The sequence below is a fragment of the Lutjanus erythropterus genome, chromosome 13 (assembly GCF_056507025.1).
Source record: "Lutjanus erythropterus isolate fLutEry1 chromosome 13, fLutEry1.hap2, whole genome shotgun sequence".
NCBI lineage: Eukaryota > Metazoa > Chordata > Actinopteri > Lutjaniformes > Lutjanidae > Lutjanus > Lutjanus erythropterus.
Window position 1 is genome coordinate 12,153,915 of NC_139329.1, and position 20,914 is coordinate 12,174,828.

General features: G+C 39.2%; 1 pseudogene; it reads right to left on the reverse strand.

Annotated features, from left to right (window-relative positions):
• Positions 1-1,680: 1,680 nt before the first annotated feature.
• LOC146316233 (uncharacterized) lies at positions 1,681-18,781 on the reverse strand (annotated as a pseudogene).
• Between the last annotated feature and the right edge of the window lie 2,133 nt (positions 18,782-20,914).

Sequence of the window (20,914 nt, forward strand, 5' to 3'; positions counted from 1 at the left end):
TGTCATAGCTGGTGAGCTGGTGTCAGATTGCCCAACCCACCTACTATTATTACAAAAGGCAGAAGAATGAAACAGTATGTATGTGTAGTATTTATGTGTTGGTGGTATCTAGAATAGATTATAAATGAAATCAGCTCAATTATATATTCATCACTTCCCCTCTATCCCCTCCTCTTGTTGTCCTGTGCATAAACCGCGAGGATGCCACATGCAGTTTTAATGTCTTCCTCTAACACGATTTCTGAGTGAGTTCAGGAACATTTGCAGCAGACAAAGCAATGCTAACACAAGACAAACACAATTGGCAAACTGTTTTTCAGAGAGATAAAACCTAAATGACACAGCACTGAATATGCATATTGTGTGTGTGTGTTGGGTGGGGGGGGGGGGGGGGGGGGCGGCGGTGGCTCGGCAGCAACCTGGGGTATAGCGGTGAGCTTCATATACTGTGCAGGGGCGGGGAGGTTTGTAAATGTCAGACTGTGGGCAGCGTGGTGATGGCTGAGAATGATACTTGCACATGGTGGGATGTGGGAGATCAACATTAGCCACCTGTCCACTCCTGCTCAGCTCTGGCTAGCAAGGGTGCAGTTATTATATAACAGGAAGCTCTTTATTATCACAAAGATCCATCTGGCTGCGAGTCAAACTGACGCTTCTTTAATTTTTGAATCCAGCAGCCACCATGACAGTGAGCTGAGAGCAGCATTATGTGGCTTTGTTTATGTGGTCTACCAACTCAGGAAGCACAGTCAAGTGCTTTTAGATGCTTTTACTATGGTTTGTCAAGTGCAAACAGCCTTTGAGGAGGCTTCCACACACACACAAACACACACACACAGACACACACACACACACACACACACAAACACACACATACTCGTTTTCCTCCCTTACGAGGACCGGTCTAATTTTGGCCAATTGTGGGGTCCACCCTTTCCAGTGGTTCTACAGCTCTGTAAAAAATCAGGTAAGATAAAAAAAAAATCCCAAACAGAAATATCACTTGAAATTAAGAGAATTCAATACTTTTTTCTCCACACCAGTTTTTTTAGCTACTTGTGGGGCTCCATTTTTACCATTCCGAACTTGTGAGGTCCACTGCCACACACACACATTTGTTTCTAGTTTTTATATCTCAGCGTGGACCAACATTACTATCTGAAGATATTAATGGCTAAATGGTTTGTCACTGATTACCTAACTATCTAACTTACATCCTCTTCATCCTGGTACTAAAATAATGACCTCCTGCCCAGCACTTACCGAACCAAAGAGACTTTTCCAAATAAATTCTATTTAGTTCTTTCTAGGGCTAATCATCAGTAATAATTTACACAAAACACTGCATAAAATAAACTTAGGACATGCTTTGTTTTCAACGAGCGTGAACTTCTTTATATTTCAATTCCAAGAAAAAAGTTATGGCCAGACTACATCTGCATCAAGAAAAAAACAAACAAGAAAATGTGTCAGGCATCTTGACTGTCATAACCTCACATCAACATTGAGCTGAACAGTATAAAATTGTAAACACCACTTAAAATAAAAATGAGCAGCATTTTTCTTAACTAAATCTGCCTTTATAGACAAGAAAACAAAGGAATGAATACAGAACACATCTGTTAACATCACCTTACTCTTATTCTAAGTTTCTGTGTTTGTGTGTGTGAAGTACTTTCATTGTATTTTTCTTCGAGAGGCAGAAATCCGATTTTTTATGTAATATTTTACTGCTCTCCAGTCTCTGTGTCTCAGGGCTTCGGGTTCTGCAGTGATGCAGCGCTCACAGTCCACCTTTCCTGGAACTTGGTTTGTAACAATGCATTTTCTTAAATGTCTCTCCACTGCAGCACATTCCTCTGGTGTCCAGGTTCTCTTGACTGCAGCTTGTTTACCTAAGTAGGCATAAAGAGAACGCCTTATATGTTTAACAAATTTAAATCTTAATTGGAACTGAAACCCTATTGGACTGTTCACATAGGTCATCTATTGCAGCACTGGCTTTGATAAGCCTACCTCTCTTTTTTGTAGATTTCCTCTGGTTTGGAGGATCCTCTGTGGAAGTACATTCTTGCAGGGATGTCACACTGACCTCTTCTTCCAATTCTTGTGGTTTCGGCATACTAGATCCTAAGTACAAAAAATAGGTTAGACAAATATGAAAGACAGATTGTGACAGCAATCCATTTGCAGTGATTAAGAGGATAGATTTGATAAAGTATTAGAATTTGTTGTAAGGCATATGTGTCTTGTCAAGATGAATGGGAAACACTTATATCCTCATTCTGCTTTATTCTTTTAAATCTTGTTGGTGTTGTAATGGTGACAGGTGGAGTGTCGTTTTGATTGTTCTGTGATTCAACCTGTTTTTTTCTTTTTCTAACCAGTTACTGGGTATGGTTAAACACAGGAGTGTTTGGCTCCTGTGGCTAGTCCCAACTAAACCTGTAAGACCAGGAGGAGGTGAGATTATCCAATATACAAAGGAGATAGTAATGCAGCTAAAAAGAGAATACCCATTTAAAACACTATGTTTTGATTTAATGATCGAATTATACAAAAACATGCAGACCTAATGGCAACTCAAGAGTAAAGAAGAAGCGAGCCACAAGTACTGTACAGGCTCAAAAAAGCCAGCAGTAAGCAAACATATCCACTGCTTCCCTTGATAAAGTTTGCCTGTGTGAGATTGCTGTGAAATAAACTTGAACTCCTGGCAAACCTAAGATATCAACATGGATACAAGGAAGAAAATTTCATCCGCATCACAGAGACTGTTGATGAGAGTTGATGATAAGTGGCGATACTGGAATGTGTTTAGATGGCTGTGGAGTACCTCTCAGACTAGACCAGGACTCTAAAACAGTGGTAAAACCATGGGGTGTGGTTATGTGTGTACATTAGGGGTGTAATGATTCACTCATGCATTTGATGCATCGGACTTTAATGTGTAAGATACGAGTGCATCGGTTCAGACGGCCTATAGCGGTAAAAAAAATGAACATCAACATCGAACATCGGAAACAAATCGATGCAACACTCGCGTATCGATACATCTCATTAGGACGTGCATGTGTTTCATTTTTGGCATCAGGGAGCTGCTGCTGTAACTTTCCTCCCTCTTCTCTCTCCTCCTGTCCCTGCCTGCACCACTCTCACTGGATGCCTGCTGCTGCCATCACAAAAACAAGCGCTCCCTCCTCCCTCTCCTGTGTCTCCTCTTCATTTACTTAAAACAGACAGTGCTGAAAACAGCGACAGAAGTGACATTGTACCACGTCGCACCACCAAACTTTCATAACACTCAAGTGTAGAGCAAGTTTGTGCGTTCTAAGAAAGATGAGAAACGCTGCTGCAGGTCATTTATGTAAAACATGTCTGACAGCAGAGAACAGAGACACGAGTCTGACCACAGAGACGTCATGTCACTGTGAGAGCAGGTAACACTTCACTGTTCCTCCACAATAATCAAAACCACAGCACTCTGAATATGAAACACAGCAGCTCATCATCTTACTGCACAAATACTCACATTTTAAACAGTTTTAAAGTTTGTTCACAGATTATCATTTAGACTACAGGATCTCATTTACACATGAGACTCTCTGTCTCTACTGTTACTATATTTAGTTTGTTTTTTGCAACTTTGCACTCTACAAATGCAGCATTAATTGAATCAAAATGTAAAGACTGACACACTGCATTGTCTTGTACTGCATCGTATCGTATCATGACAGAGCTGAATCGTATCGAACCAAATCATTGGAGATTTAAAGATTTATAAGACATATTGTATTGTTGAGCATGTATCGAGATACTTATCAAAATCGTCTCAGTCAGTGAGATACACACCCCTAGTGTACATGCATACAGTTTGGTGTAAAACAGTTGAAATTATTTTGTCATATTGCTCCTTAAACATTGAACTGTTGTCCATATCCTTCAGACCTTGATATCTATCACAGACATTTAGTTATTATTGTTTACACACCACTCTCTGCCAACAGGAAGAGGAACCACTGAGACAGACAGCAAGGAGAAGGCCTCCTGCTTGTGATATAGGTCCCTGTACCAAAGAAAGGGCCACATCTAGTTTTGTGCCCATGTCTATCTCTATCTAAGGAATCTAAGGTATCAAAGGAAACAACTACTATTATGATTATTGTTGTTATTATTATTACTACACCGCTACTGCTCCTAGGACTGTTGTAATAGTAAGTGTACATTTTAATCTTAGCAGTAAGTGTCATGTTGATGGTTGTCATATTTGTCTTTACAATACAAAAAAAGTTCCTTGTGGAAAATAAAAAATAAAGAAATTTCAATTGAATTGATTTGATAAGCCCACCTCTCCTTTTTGTGGATTTCCTCTGGTTTGGGGGATCCTCTGTGGAAGTACATTCTTGCAGGGATGTCACACTGACCTCTTCTTCCAATTCTTGTGGTTTCGGCATACTAGATCCTAAGTACAAAAAATAGGTTAGACAAATATGAAAGACAGATTGTGACAGCAATCCATTTGCAGTGATTAAGAGGATAGATTTGATAAAGTATTAGAATTTGTTGTAAGGCATATGTGTCTTGTCAAGATGAATGGGAAACACTTATATCCTCATTCTGCTTTATTCTTTCAAATCTTGTTGGTGTTGTAATGGTGACAGGTGGAGTGTCGTTTTGATTGTTCTGTGATTCAACCTGTTTTTTTCTTTTTCTAACCAGTTACTGGGTATGGTTAAACACAGGAGTGTTTGGCTCCTGTGGCTAGTCCCAACTAAACCTGTAAGACCAGGAGGAGGTGAGATTATCCAATATACAAAGGAGATAGTAATGCAGCTAAAAAGAGAATACCCATTTAAAACACTATGTTTTGATTTAATGATCGAATTATACAAAAACATGCAGACCTAATGGCAACTCAAGAGTAAAGAAGAAGCGAGCCACAAGTACTGTACAGGCTCAAAAAAGCCAGCAGTAAGCAAACATATCCACTGCTTCCCTTGATAAAGTTTGCCTGTGTGAGATTGCTGTGAAATAAACTTGAACTCCTGGCAAACCTAAGATATCAACATGGATACAAGGAAGAAAATTTCATCCGCATCACAGAGACTGTTGATGAGAGTTGATGATAAGTGGCGATACTGGAATGTGTTTAGATGGCTGTGGAGTACCTCTCAGACTAGACCAGGACTCTAAAACAGTGGTAAAACCATGGGGTGTGGTTATGTGTGTACATTAGGGGTGTAATGATTCACTCATGCATTTGATGCATCGGACTTTAATGTGTAAGATACGAGTGCATCGGTTCAGACGGCCTATATCGGTAAAAAAAATGAACATCAACATCGAACATCGGAAACAAATCGATGCAACACTCGCGTATCGATACATCTCATTAGGACGTGCATGTGTTTCATTTTTGGCATCAGGGAGCTGCTGCTGTAACTTTCCTCCCTCTTCTCTCTCCTCCTGTCCCTGCCTGCACCACTCTCACTGGATGCCTGCTGCTGCCATCACAAAAACAAGCGCTCCCTCCTCCCTCTCCTGTGTCTCCTCTTCATTTACTTAAAACAGACAGTGCTGAAAACAGCGACAGAAGTGACATTGTACCACGTCGCACCACCAAACTTTCATAACACTCAAGTGTAGAGCAAGTTTGTGCGTTCTAAGAAAGATGAGAAACGCTGCTGCAGGTCATTTATGTAAAACATGTCTGACAGCAGAGAACAGAGACACGAGTCTGACCACAGAGACGTCATGTCACTGTGAGAGCAGGTAACACTTCACTGTTCCTCCACAATAATCAAAACCACAGCACTCTGAATATGAAACACAGCAGCTCATCATCTTACTGCACAAATACTCACATTTTAAACAGTTTTAAAGTTTGTTCACAGATTATCATTTAGACTACAGGATCTCATTTACACATGAGACTCTCTGTCTCTACTGTTACTATATTTAGTTTGTTTTTTGCAACTTTGCACTCTACAAATGCAGCATTAATTGAATCAAAATGTAAAGACTGACACACTGCATTGTCTTGTACTGCATCGTATCGTATCATGACAGAGCTGAATCATATCGAACCAAATCATTGGAGATTTAAAGATTTATAAGACATATTGTATTGTTGAGCATGTATCGAGATACTTATCAAAATCGTCTCAGTCAGTGAGATACACACCCCTAGTGTACATGCATACAGTTTGGTGTAAAACAGTTGAAATTATTTTGTCATATTGCTCCTTAAACATTGAACTGTTGTCCATATCCTTCAGACCTTGATATCTATCACAGACATTTAGTTATTATTGTTTACACACCACTCTCTGCCAACAGGAAGAGGAACCACTGAGACAGACAGCAAGGAGAAGGCCTCCTGCTTGTGATATAGGTCCCTGTACCAAAGAAAGGGCCACATCTAGTTTTGTGCCCATGTCTATCTCTATCTAAGGAATCTAAGGTATCAAAGGAAACAACTACTATTATGATTATTGTTGTTATTATTATTACTACACCACTACTGCTCCTAGGACTGTTGTAATAGTAAGTGTACATTTTAATCTTAGCAGTAAGTGTCATGTTGATGGTTGTCATATTTGTCTTTACAATACAAAAAAAGTTCCTTGTGGAAAATAAAAAATAAAGAAATTTCAATTGAATTGATTTGATAAGCCCACCTCTCCTTTTTGTGGATTTCCTCTGGTTTGGGGGATCCTCTGTGGAAGTACATTCTTGCAGGGATGTCACACTGACCTCTTCTTCCGACTCTTGTGGTTCCGGCATACTAGATCCTAGGTACAAAAATAGGTTATACAAATATGAAAGGCAGGTATATTCACTTAAAATATAAAGAACCTGCCAGTGAAGAATTGGGATTTTTATCATGCATATATTTTCTTGTCACTGTGACAGTAATCAATTTGCAGAAATTAGAAATATAGATTTTATAAAATAATAGAACGTAGTATATGCCATGGGTATCTCTTAAAAATAAACAACAACAGTTAAGAGTAATTTCATATTGTTTCTATAGATCTACAATATAGTGGTTGAGGGCACAGGCTGAAATCCCACCAATTCATGCAGAGCCACAGGAACACAGGTGCCACATCACCTGGAGATATTGCACACTACACCATTGCATAGGCAGCAAGTATAAAATATGGCAACCATAATTTGAACTAAAAGATTCTATAATCTTTTAGTTCAAAACCAAATATATGAGAGTCCTGAAGGTTGTGTGATAAAACGTCTACACTTGACATGTCACATTTCTCGCGTTTTCAGTAGTTAAAGTTTTCAAAAAACAGTTCCTAGCACTGTGGCATGTGGCGTATGCGCTTACTGCACATGCTCAAACTACACAGAGGAATCTCCTGTTTGCATTGTCCTATCTCAGTTGTTGGTAGCATGTAAATAAATATGTGAATAGCATGAACATTTGTCCTTTTCCTCCATTTCACAATTATGGCTTGGTGTGCTGTGCCAGAATGCAATTTAAACATAAATACAGGGAGTTCCTCTGTTAGGGCTTTAAGGTATTTGATTGTCTTGATAGGATCTTTCAGTTTTAACTCATACTTGCTGTATGTTCACGATAAGTATAGGCAACTGGACTTCTTAAAAAAGGTTGTGTTTGCCTGTCATCCAAGAGGCTTCTTCAGTTCTGACCAGCTGGTGGGGAGCTGCAGGTATATAAACAATATATAAGCAGTTCCCCACAAGCCAGTCAGAACTGAAGAAGCTTTTTGGATGAGAGACGAAACATCTTACCTTTTTTCCAGTCCAGTTGCCTAGGCTGAATTCGAACACATTCCATGACCTGGATGACTGAGCATCCTCACAAGCATACTCTGTGTTTTAGACTTGCCATCTATCACAACGGATGTGTGTGTGAGATACTCTCAAGCTGATGCACTACCACTGGTGCATTAGTCTGGTTCTGCATACAGGTATACAGGTAAAGTATGGACTGTCTAGCTCCCACTGTATAGTAGAACTATGGAAACAATATGAAAGTACTTATTTTTCCCCTTCCATTTAAGCACAGTGGTTTGTTAGTCAGGGCAAGAGGATGGCTTAGCAGTTAGTGGTTCTATCATTCTACCAGAAAGTCCCTAGTTCACAAGTATCCTTGAGTAATAAACTTAACCCCTACTCTGTAAGCTTTTTGTGTAAAAGCATATGCTAAATGGTTGTAATGTAATGTAGTCCCAATACACTTTTGAATCTTTGCTGAAACAGGTCAAAACTCTAATTACAGTTAAAGCATAACAAAGATATAAACACTGTCATGGAGGTTAAAGTTAGTGGGGAGTCCAAAGGCTTTTTTCTTTTAACTGGAAACCACTGTGAATTGACAATAATTCCCATTAATATGGAGTACCTGACAGTTTTCCATGGCTAAAAACATGACAAATACACCCCCCACTTAAAAAATTAATTGACCAATTGTGTGTTCCCAAAAATGGTCAGTAGGTGGAGAAACCTAAACAAAATGCACATGCAGTGGTCCTAATTATTCATAACCAATTAAAAACAATCACAAACACATACCTTCCATGTCCTCTTGTGAACATCCCTCCACATTGAGAGTCTCTAAAATAGTAATTGACAAGAGTATGAATGAGGTGGAAAGCTGAAATTCTTGTGATCAACCTCTGATAATCAATAGAACCTAAAAGTACTACATACACAGCAAGGCTTATAATATAAACAGATGAAATCAAATTGTGTAGGTATTGTCAAACTAACAACTATAAAGTCACCTTCTTCACCAGTATGTTAATTAAGGTCAAATACTTATATTCTTGGAGAGTCAGATTTATAGCCAGACAATTCCTTTTTTCACTTTTTCTTACATTAAAATATAATAGGACTTATACCGTTCAGATCAATGTGAATTTCATCCAGACTCTTCCCTTTATATTCTCCAAGCCGTCCCTGTTCCAATGCCAGGAGAACTTTGCTTATTTTGGCCAGCTGGAGGGTGCCCTCTGGAAGGCGGTAGTGCTTTCTGTGGACATCGATGTTATGCCCAAGGAAATCTGCCAGCTGGTCAAGTTCTGTAGTTTTGAGATTCAGAACGGTTGAGAGGGTAGCAATGTGTTTCCTGAGTTTTGTGGAGGTTAGTGCTTTGGGATTTTTGATATCATCACATTCGTTCACAAACTGCCTTATGCAGTCAGAGCCCCTGAGGTAGTGGACAGAATGTGGCAATGCAAACAAGAATCCATTTTCATTCAGTACTCCACATTCTTCTCGCTTCTCTATCAGAGTATCAAGTGATTCCTTCATGAGTGGGGTGAGGAGAACAGGAACTTTCCTTCCTCTCTTGCCTACTATGGTTACTCGGACGAAATGCTTGCAAAGCTTCTGCTCGAGTGCTGTAAGGGCGAGGTTAACGTCTTCATGTGTTTCTGATATGTCTCTTGATAAGTATGCAGACAAGGGCATTCTGGATACTTCTCCTTCTCTCCGGCGGTTGAAAAGTATAACTTGTGCCAGGGTCACTTTAGCAAGGTCTCTCCAGTTTGAGGATGAAGCCTCTTCTTTCAGGGCATTCAAGTGTTCTTGCTGTTTGTCACACAAAAGAGAATGAAGATTTTGGACATCCTGTGTGAATGGTAGGAGTTGAGGTGCGTTCCACTTGGACTGGTCAAGTTGAGTTAATGCTTGGCTTGCGATGTCAAATTTCCAACTTTCTTGGTATAGCTGTGCAAACTCCTCAGCATTTTGAACAGTTTCTTTGTCTTTCAGCTTCAGTCCTTCAGACTTAATAAACATGGCCAAAGACAGCAAGCTGTGCCCAACTTTGCGAGCAAGAGATGGACATTCATATTGGCCAGTTTCATCACTGAAGCCAGCTAGGCATCTTGCAGCAGTGACAACATGGCCATAGTTTTCAGGTTTTATGAGGTCTTTGATAGTCTTCACAGGTATAACCTTTTTTGCTGTAAGTACCAGTCTGCCAAGTTCTCTCAGTTTTTGTCGAATATATTGATGTTGGCTGACTACTCTCTCATTCTTCCTGAACAGTCTGTAACCATACTCTAGGATGCAGTGGTCTTTCTTAATAGCAATTGCAATCTTGTCTTGATTCATATCATTTAAGAACTTCCAGTATGCATCACTAAATCCACTTGGAGCAGGTTCAGCAAAAGCACACAATGCTTGGACTCTTCTTTTACCTGGTTTGGAAGTCTTGTCCTGAGGCTTGAATTTGCAGAGCTGAAAATGTCGCCACATCACTCTTCTTGTGAACAAGCCATAGCAGTGCACACAATGCATAAATTCCTGTCCTTCAGTCTTTTTTTTTGGTTGCTTGCATGGGATAAGTTTTCCTCTCTGGCTCTCTAAAACTTCTACATTATGTTCGAAGTTCCCCTTATTTCGGATATACTCTAATTGCAGATGCCTTTCTTTTGAGTTCTTTGGAAAACTAAATGCTTTTGCAACATCAACCTTATCATTGTGTTTACGAAACAAGTGTCTTGACATTTTCTGAACTACCTGTCCACAATACAAGCAGTGATGTTTCTTGTTGTATTTTCTTGAACCATCCTCCTTCTTCAAAACTGGGTTGACAAAGACAGTTGCCTCCTCTTCAGAGGGATTTGAAACACTCGCCTCCATGTCAGTATGTGCCTGCACCATTTCCTCTTCATGCACATCATCTCTGATATCAGGAAAACTCTGTGTGGAATCATGGCTTGTTTCAAAGCTTCTGCTCTGACTGGACTTGAGTTGGCTCTGACTGGAAGACTTGACGCTGCTCTGACTGGAAGACTTGACGCTGCTCTGACTGGTAGACTTGACGCTGCTCTGACTGGTAGACTTGACGCTGTTCTGACTGGTAGACTTGATGCTGCTCTGACTGGTAGACTTGACGCTGCTCTGACTGGTAGACTTGAAGCTGCTCTGACTGGAAGACTTGCGTCTTCTCTGACTGTTAGATGTAATATGTAATTCCAAGCTGCTGTCACTGTCTGTGCCTTCGTCCTTGGGATTTGGAATATACTCCTCTTCGCTATCTACACTTGAGTCATCTGATCCTACAAGACTCATTTGAGTCTTTAGAAGACAAAAAAGACCTAAATTAACAACTCAACCTGCAGGTTACTAAGATAAGTAAGACCAAAACTGACTTCACTCTTAACTGTCTTCTGCCTGTTGGAATGATGTACATTTACAGGGCTAAATGAAATTAAAAGTACTCCATCAAATTAGAAGGAATTACTGTTACGTTATGTTAGAGTAAGGGAAGTAACATTCAAGACTAGATGAATTTGTCAAATTTAGAGCAAGTCATAAAAACTACTATCTACATTATCTATATGTATCATTGGCACTACTTAGTGAACATGGTGTTGAGTTTGGTGGCTCTACCCTTTAAGTGATAACATGAAGGAGCAAAAAAGAAGCTTACTCGACGGCAACACTCTCTCCTTGGCCTTTGTGAAGCCATTTCAGACAGAGAAGTGGAAGGACCCTCTACACTGTCATCACTTGAATCGTAGAGAGCATCAGAAACATTTGGTACTCTATCCATCTGTAAAAAGGAAGTTATGTCAAGGTATGACTATCCATTTTTGTTCACATCCTATTAAAATCAATTGCGAAGGAATGATTTAGGAGGAAATGGCCTATGTACCAGTTATTGATATTAAAAGTGTTAGAGACATACCAGAATGCTTTTTGTCCTTCTCAACTTTGGAACAAGTTCATCATCTGATTGCAGACTCGAAGTGTCTTTTATAGGATCTTCTTTATCAGTTTCTTCCACTATACTCTCGGTGGAATCATACAGAGGATCAGAAAACTCTGGTGTTCTATCCATCTGCAAAAGGGAGTTGTGTCAAGGTATGGTAAGCCACTTTCATAGATGCTATGAAAATCAATGACAAGGGAAGGATTTTTGTATCACAGGTCTATTAATATTTTGCTGTGTAATAGATGTATCTGAGACACAGAAGAATGTTTTCTGTCCTCAGCTTTTGAACAACTTACATCACAGTGTGCAGACAGAGGTTGGTCTTTCAAACAGTCTTCATCAGTTTCATCAGTGTCAGGATAATCCACTAAGGAAAACCCTCTGACAGCACACACCTAAACACAAGTTACCAAAGTTAGATCACATTAAAACTGTTTCTGAAACAGCATGTAACTTGAAGACAAGTGCATGTGGTCTCTCCTAGAGGTCTCAAAGAGTGTTACAACAACCTCTGAAGTGCTGCAATGGATCACATTGAAAATACTATTGATAATAATTACTAAAATATGTCATCTCTCATGTGAATCGTGGTAATTCAACTATTTAGTGCAGAGTTAACATAAATAGTACATGAATTCAGTGTCAACATTACCTGTGTTTTAGCCTCATCACTCCTTGAATCTTCAGAGGAAGTCAGATCCATAGAGAATCCCTCCGTCTCTGCTGCCACAGCATCAGCCTGCTTGTCTGTCACCTGCAATTCACATAAAACATAAGAATTCATTGGCAGTTGATAATATTCAAGTTATGGGAGCATATCCATAAATGACAACAATTAGCTCACAAGAAAACCATGTCTGAAACAGCATATACATTAAAGCTAGGTGCATGGTATAGTCTTTTCTAGGAAGTGCAGTGGATTCTGTTCAAAATTCCCTTTGTAAACATGCAACAGGTCAGAAAGTATAAAATTACAGCTGTAATAACTTGAGTTTAAATATTGTAAGGTGTTGCTAAGTAGATGTAAAATCACTGACAGTCAGATCCAGACGAGAGGGCCCCATAAGGACTAAACTAGAAACATATATGTGTGTGTGATGTTGAGAACAGGGCTGATTTAAGAAACATCTCTCAAGTCACCTCACACACATATGTTTCTAGTCTGGCCCTTGTGGGGCCCTCCCGTATGGATCTTGGTAATTCAACTATTTAGTGCAGAGTTAACATTAATAGTACATGAATTCAGTGTCAACATTACCTGTGTTTTAGCCCCATCACTCCTTGAATCTTCAGAGGAAGTCAGATCCATAGAGAATCCCTCCGTCTCTGCTGCCACAGCATCAGTCTGCTTGTCTGTCACCTGCAATTCAGATAAAACATAAGAATTCATTGGCAGTTGATAATATTCAAGTTATGGGAGCATATCCATAAGTGACAACAATTAGCTCACAAGAAAACCATGTCTGAAACAGCATATACATTAAAGCTAGGTGCATGGTATAGTCTTTTCTAGGAAGTGCAGTGGATTCTGTTCAAAATTCCCTTTGTAAACATGCAACAGGTCAGAAAGTATAAAATTACAGCTGTAATAACTTGAGTTTAAATATTGTAAGGTGTTGCTAAGTAGATGTAAAATCACTGACAGTCAGATCCAGACGAGAGGGCCCCATAAGGACTAAACTAGAAACATATATGTGTGTGTGATGTTGAGAACAGGGCTGATTTAAGAAACATCTTTCAAGTCACCTCACACACATATGTTTCTATACTGGCCCTTGTGGGGCCCTCCCGTATGGATCTTGGTAATTCAACTATTTAGTGCAGAGTTAACATAAATAGTACATGAATTCAGTGTCAACATTACCTGTGTTTTAGCCTCATCACTCCTTGAATCTTCAGAGGAAGTCAGATCCATAGAGAATCCCTCCGTCTCTGCTGCCACAGCATCAGCCTGCTTGTCTGTCACCTGCAATTCACATAAAACATAAGAATTCATTGGCAGTTGATAATATTCAAGTTATGGGAGCATATCCATAAATGACAACAATTAGCTCACATGAAAACCATGTCTGAAACAGCATATACATTAAAGCTAGGTGCATGGTATAGTCTTTTCTAGGAAGTGCAGTGGATTCTGTTCAAAATTCCCTTTGTAAACATGCAACAGGTCAGAAAGTATAAAATTACAGCTGTAATAACTTGAGTTTAAATATTGTAAGGTGTTGCCAAGTAGACTTGCACCGATTAATCGGCAATGCTCGGAATCGGGCCGGTTTTCACGTGACTGGCCTTGACCGGTGACCGGCCGGTCAGCGTCACAAATCCGGTTCTGTGCCCGTCATTGTCACACACATGTTCTGCACGATGGTCACGTCATGCGTGCAGCAGACAAACTGACCGTGACGTCAACACAGTGCTGATAACAGCTACACACACTCAGACACGTCTGCTTGAAGCTGGTGTCAGAGACAGATTCCAAGAACAAGATAAAGAGAAGACAGACAGTCTACAACGAGACAGAGCAGCTGACAATGACGCAGAACAGCCGTAAACTCTCTCGCACTTCAGGCTAATGCTAGCAAGCTAGCAACAGACTGCTGTTCACAGAGGGACAGTTAAAATCTCACCTCCTGTTCTGGCTGAAGAATAAACAACCTATGTTGATGTGTCTCCTCAAACATTTTCTCATCCAGACTCGTTTAACTTCTGTGTCTGTTTTTCTCACGGCAAAGTTTTACTTCAAACTGTTGCACCGCGTTAGTCTCCGGTTTGTTTACATCCGCTTCCACAAAAGATCACGTGAAATCGCGTCCCGCTAAATCCCGCGAGATGATCTCGCGAGATCACGTTCACCCAATTCACCCATTTCATTAAAAAATATAATAAGGCCTGGTTGTAATCTGGATGATTTTGGAGGTAGTATTAAATGAATATTTAATAGTCAGTGTCTTATTATGAACACATTTACAAGAAAAGTTGCAAAAATGTTTGTGAATGCTGTCAATTACAGTTCTTAGAAAGACTGAAAATCGGAACCGACCAAAATCGGAATCGGTAGGTCAGACCTCTCAAAAATCGGAAATCGGAATCGGCCAAGAAAGTTGAAATCGGTGCAAGTCTATTGCTAAGTTGATGTAAAATCACTGACAGTCGGATCCAGACGAGAGGGCCCCATAAGGACTAAACTAGAAACATATATGTGTGTGTGATGTTGAGAACAGGGCTGATTTGAAAAACATCTTTCAAGTCACCTCACACACATATGTTTCTAGTCTGGCCCTTGTGGGGCCCTCCCGTATGGATCTTGGTAATTCAACTATTTAGTGCAGAGTTAACATTAATAGTACATGAATTCAGTGTCAACATTACCTGTGTTTTAGCCTCATCACTCCTTGAATCTTCAGAGGAAGTCAGATCCATAGAGAATCCCTCCGTCTCTGCTGCCACAGCATCAGCCTGCTTGTCTGTCACCTGCAATTCACATAAAACATAAGAATTCATTGGCAGTTGATAATATTCAAGTTATGGGAGCATATCCATAAATGACAACAATTAGCTCACAAGAAAACCATGTCTGAAACAGCATATACATTAAAGCTAGGTGCATGGTATAGTCTTTTCTAGGAAGTGCAGTGGATTCTGTTCAAAATTCCCTTTGTAAACATGCAACAGGTCAGAAAGTATAAAATTACAGCTGTAATAACTTGAGTTTAAATATTGTAAGGTGTTGCTAAGTAGATGTAAAATCACTGACAGTCAGATCCAGACGAGAGGGCCCCATAAGGACTAAACTAGAAACATATATGTGTGTGTGATGTTGAGAACAGGGCTGATTTAACAAACATCTTTCAAGTCACCTCACACACATATGTTTCTAGTCTGGCCCTTGTGGGGCCCTCCCGTATGGATCTTGGTAATTCAACTATTTAGTGCAGAGTTAACATTAATAGTACATGAATTCAGTGTCAACATTACCTGTGTTTTAGCCTCATCACTCCTTGAATCTTCAGAGGAAGTCCGATCCATAGAGAATCCCTCCGTCTCTGCTGCCACAGCATCAGTCTGCTTGTCTGTCACCTGCAATTCAGATAAAACATAAGAATTCATTGGCAGTTGATAATATTCAAGTTATGGGAGCATATCCATAAATGACAACAATTAGCTCACATGAAAACCATGTCTGAAACAGCATATACATTAAAGCTAGGTGCATGGTATAGTCTTTTCTAGGAAGTGCAGTGGATTCTGTTCAAAATTCCCTTTGTAAACATGCAACAGGTCAGAAAGTATAAAATTACAGCTGTAATAACTTGAGTTTAAATATTGTAAGGTGTTGCTAAGTAGATGTAAAATCACTGACAGTCAGATCCAGACGAGAGGGCCCCATAAGGACTAAACTAGAAACATATATGTGTGTGTGATGTTGAGAACAGGGCTGATTTAAGAAACATCTCTCAAGTCACCTCACACACATATGTTTCTAGTCTGGCCCTTGTGGGGCCCTCCCGTATGGATCTTGGTAATTCAACTATTTAGTGCAGAGTTAACATTAATAGTACATGAATTCAGTGTCAACATTACCTGTGTTTTAGCCTCATCACTCCTTGAATCTTCAGAGGAAGTCCGATCCATAGAGAATCCCTCCGTCTCTGCTGCCACAGCATCAGCCTGCTTGTCTGTCACCTGCAATTCAGATAAAACATAAGAATTCATTGGCAGTTGATAATATTCAAGTTATGGGAGCATATCCATAAATGACAACAATTAGCTCACAAGAAAACCATGTCTGAAACAGCATATACATTAAAGCTAGGTGCATGGTATAGTCTTTTCTAGGAAGTGCAGTGGATTCTGTTCAAAATTCCCTTTGTAAACATGCAACAGGTCAGAAAGTATAAAATTACAGCTGTAATAACTTGAGTTTAAATATTGTAAGGTGTTGCTAAGTAGATGTAAAATCACTGACAGTCAGATCCAGACGAGAGGGCCCCATAAGGACTAAACTAGAAACATATATGTGTGTGTGATGTTGAGAACAGGGCTGATTTAAGAAACATCTTTCAAGTCACCTCACACACATATGTTTCTAGTCTGGCCCTTGTGGGGCCCTCCCGTATGGATCTTGGTAATTCAACTATTTAGTGCAGAGTTAACATTAATAGTACATGAATTCAGTGTCAACATTACCTGTGTTTTATCCTCATCACTCCTTGAATCTTCAGAGGAAGTCCGATCCATAGAGAATCCCTCCGTCTCTGCTGCCACAGCATCAGTCTGCTTGTCTGTCACCTGCAATTCAGATAAAACATAAGAATTCATTGGCAGTTGATAATATTCAAGTTATGGGAGCATATCCATAAGTGACAACAATTAGCTCACAAGAAAACCATGTCTGAAACAGCATATACATTAAAGCTAGGTGCATGGCATAGTCTTTTCTAGGAAGTGCAGTGGATTCTGTTCAAAATTCCCTTTGTAAACATGCAACAGGTCAGAAAGTATAAAATTACAGCTGTAATAACTTGAGTTTAAATATTGTAAGGTGTTGCTAAGTAGATGTAAAATCACTGACAGTCAGATCCAGACGAGAGGGCCCCATAAGGACTAAACTAGAAACATATATGTGTGTGTGATGTTGAGAACAGGGCTGATTTAAGAAACATCTTTCAAGTCACCTCACACACATATGTTTCTAGTCTGGCCCTTGTGGGGCCCTCCCGTATGGATCTTGGTAATTCAACTATTTAGTGCAGAGTTAACATAAATAGTACATGAATTCAGTGTCAACATTACCTGTGTTTTAGCCCCATCACTCCTTGAATCTTCAGAGGAAGTCAGATCCATAGAGAATCCCTCCGTCTCTGCTGCCACAGCATCAGCCTGCTTGTCTGTCACCTGCAATTCACATAAAACATAAGAGCCAATACTGTAGCTATATATCTGAAAGATAACTAGCTGCACTTATTGGCACATTTTTGTAATATAATGCATCGGTGTATATTGTATATATTGTAAACAACTCACCTTTTGACGCCATGGCCACTTTGAATCACCATAGTTGTAATCTATTTCAGTTCCTACATCTATATTCTCCACAGCAAATAGGCACAAATGTGGCCTGTTGTTTACTACGATCTTCTTCATGACACAGTTTGGAGATTTGTGGTTGTCATTCACTAATCTTCCAAGGGATCCATCTTCTCTGGAAGCATCGATACTGGTAATAAGGTATAAGAAAATTGACCATTACACTTTGTACTACTAAAATATCAAATTACACCAAGTGTATATATCATCACATCTAACTGTGTAGTGTGATCCAGCCTGATCCAGATCAGAAGAGCTCTTATCATTAGCTACAGACTTCACTCATCAGCGTCAGATCAAGTTAAAAACAAAAACTGATTCACAGCATTAACTGCTGCAGACCACCTAGGATGTGTGATTACAAGATTATTCCTGTTTTCATTCATTCATTCATTTTAACTTTTATTTCCCTGATCTCTACAAAATATTTATCTTCATGTACTTACCACAAGTTACGTTTCTGCCATTCAAATTCAAACAGAAATGTACTCTCAATCTCTGAGTAGTGTCTTGACTGGCATTCTTCCACTGATAGGAGTTCACCCCTGTACTCCAAGACAAAAGCACCTGCTTCGATGGGCTGGGTAGCAAACACTCCTCTTCCTATGAAGGCACATAAGTTATTTACATTCATTCGTTACATTTGATTAGGAGATTGAGTCAACTTAACCTTTCCTCTTTGGAAATGACAATATAGTCTTGTAAAATTTTTCAACTACAAAGATAAGGATTAAAGGCAGTTCTCTGTCAACACATTTCTGTTTCTGACATATAGCCTAAATATTTATTCCTTATGTGTATGTAAATGAATAGTAGTGAGATATGCACTTGTGTGATATTCTGCCCTTAAAAGGACATCTTTGTACCTTTGTTATTATCAATAAATTGTTCCATAAACCCTTTCTTGTCCCTCGAAGACAAAATATATGAGGCTGCATCATCAACAGGCCGTATCCTTGTCCTCCTTTTGAACATTATGTTTCTGTGAAAATAATTTTAAAATCATTACACAAGCATCGAACATGAGAAACCAACCTCTCCCAACCTCAAACCTCTGAGGTCAAAGCTAAATTTTGCTGTTTTTGGGTTACTGGTAGTATAACCTCAGTCCTGTAATGCACAATCAAGTTACACATCTTTTTTTCCAGTGTAACCTGGGCTATCAGAATATGTATGCTGCAGTATCCCCTTAAAGTATAAATAATTATACGACCATAAGGACCACAAAGATAATAATAATAAAAATAATAATAAAAATTCAGATTCCTTTATTAATGCCCATGGAGGAAATTCATGATCTGCAGCAACTTAAGAATAAAAATAATATAGTAGAATAAATTAATAAAAAACTGTAAGTTCAGAGCATGAGAAAGACACTATATTAATTGTAATGTCCTTGTTATTGGGAGGAGACGGCCTGGGAGGAGAGCGTCCAAAACGTTCCGTCTTACTCAGTACACAGTTTTATCAGCCACTGACTGAAAGAGCCCAGCTGCCACAGTTCACCACAGAGGGGGTGAGAGGGATTGACCAGTATAACTCTGATCTTCTCCTTCACCATCCTCTCACCCACTGGCTCTAGACTGTCCAGCTCCAGACCCACCACAGAGTTGGCTCTCTTCACCAATAAAAATACTACTACTACTACTACTACTACTACTATTACTACTACTACTACTACTACTACTAATAATAATAATAATAATAATAATAATAACAATAATAATAATAATAACAATAATAATAAAATTGACATCAAATCTATTCAGATCACACAAACATGTAATGTACAAGATATTTGGCTTTTGGGAATCATTTTCAGCCTGAGAGTTTCATGCCTCAGTCAGCCCTCTTAAGTTCACAACCTATTATACTAGATATATACTGTATAAGTATAGCTCTACTATATTTTGCTTAGTCTGCTATACGTACTGTTTTTCAGTGTATTTTTCTAAAACACAATTTCAAATTCAGTGTAATTAATGGTAGCTTCAAAGCCTCCATTTATTTACACAGATAAGAAAATTGTGATGTGCTCAACTCTTTCAAAGAACTTAAATATTTGTAACTGCTTTGGGTTTTTGTCAAACAATTAATGGTCCATGGAAGCAAATGATATGCAGTCTTTGAAAGGTAAACTATGAAATAAACAATGTAGCAGCCACTGGCAAAAATTATGACAACAGAGAGGATCTAACAGGTGGCTTTATGATGAGCAGCATCACTGACAGCACGGTGAAAACCAAAAAAGACATTCACACTTATTAAGCCTTTCACCTGACACAAATATTCTAAGCCTCACAATATAAAATTTGCACTTGTCACTTATACACTGCATATTAAATTACTTTGTAAACAACTAAAAATAAGGAAATATATGTAGACTGACAATAATGAATAATTACATGCTGCTCAATGTGCATGCAAATGCAAGTTTTTCCTAACACATGACAAAAAAAAAAAAAACGTAACTTTTAAACACACTTCATAGAATCATTTTAAAGCCTTTGAGTTTCTTTAAACGTGACATTATTAAAACAAGCTCTATATGATCTAGTATTAAAGTTACAGCACTATACTAGGGGAAACTTTCCAAGTCAGCAAGCAAGAATCTCTCTGAGCTAAAAATGGCTCACAGATCTGCCAAATACAAGACAAATAAAGTTCACAGACACAAGTTTAACAGCTGATAGATCAACATGCAGTTAGAGAGTGAAGAATACTAGAACTGCATCGCATATTATTCTGACATACATGAGTCACGGAGCTTTTCTGAGCCGACTGACGTCCTGCTGCAGGTACATATGTTTTGACGATCAATGACGTTATTTTACTTACCAACCACGGCACGCGGCATATATCCACACACCACTGCAACCTAATGCGATCTCACCGGCTTCACAGCCGGCTGCAAAGTAACGAGATTACTGGCGCACGATGTATCGGATTCACCTGTGGCGCCGGCGTATGACGTCAGTGACGTTATCACAAAGCACGATTATAGAACTACTCCGGGTACCTTCTGATACCTAACAATATAATTCTATGTGTCACATACACCAAATCCCAATTAATTAATTAGAAGGCCCCAACACATGATCAGCAGTA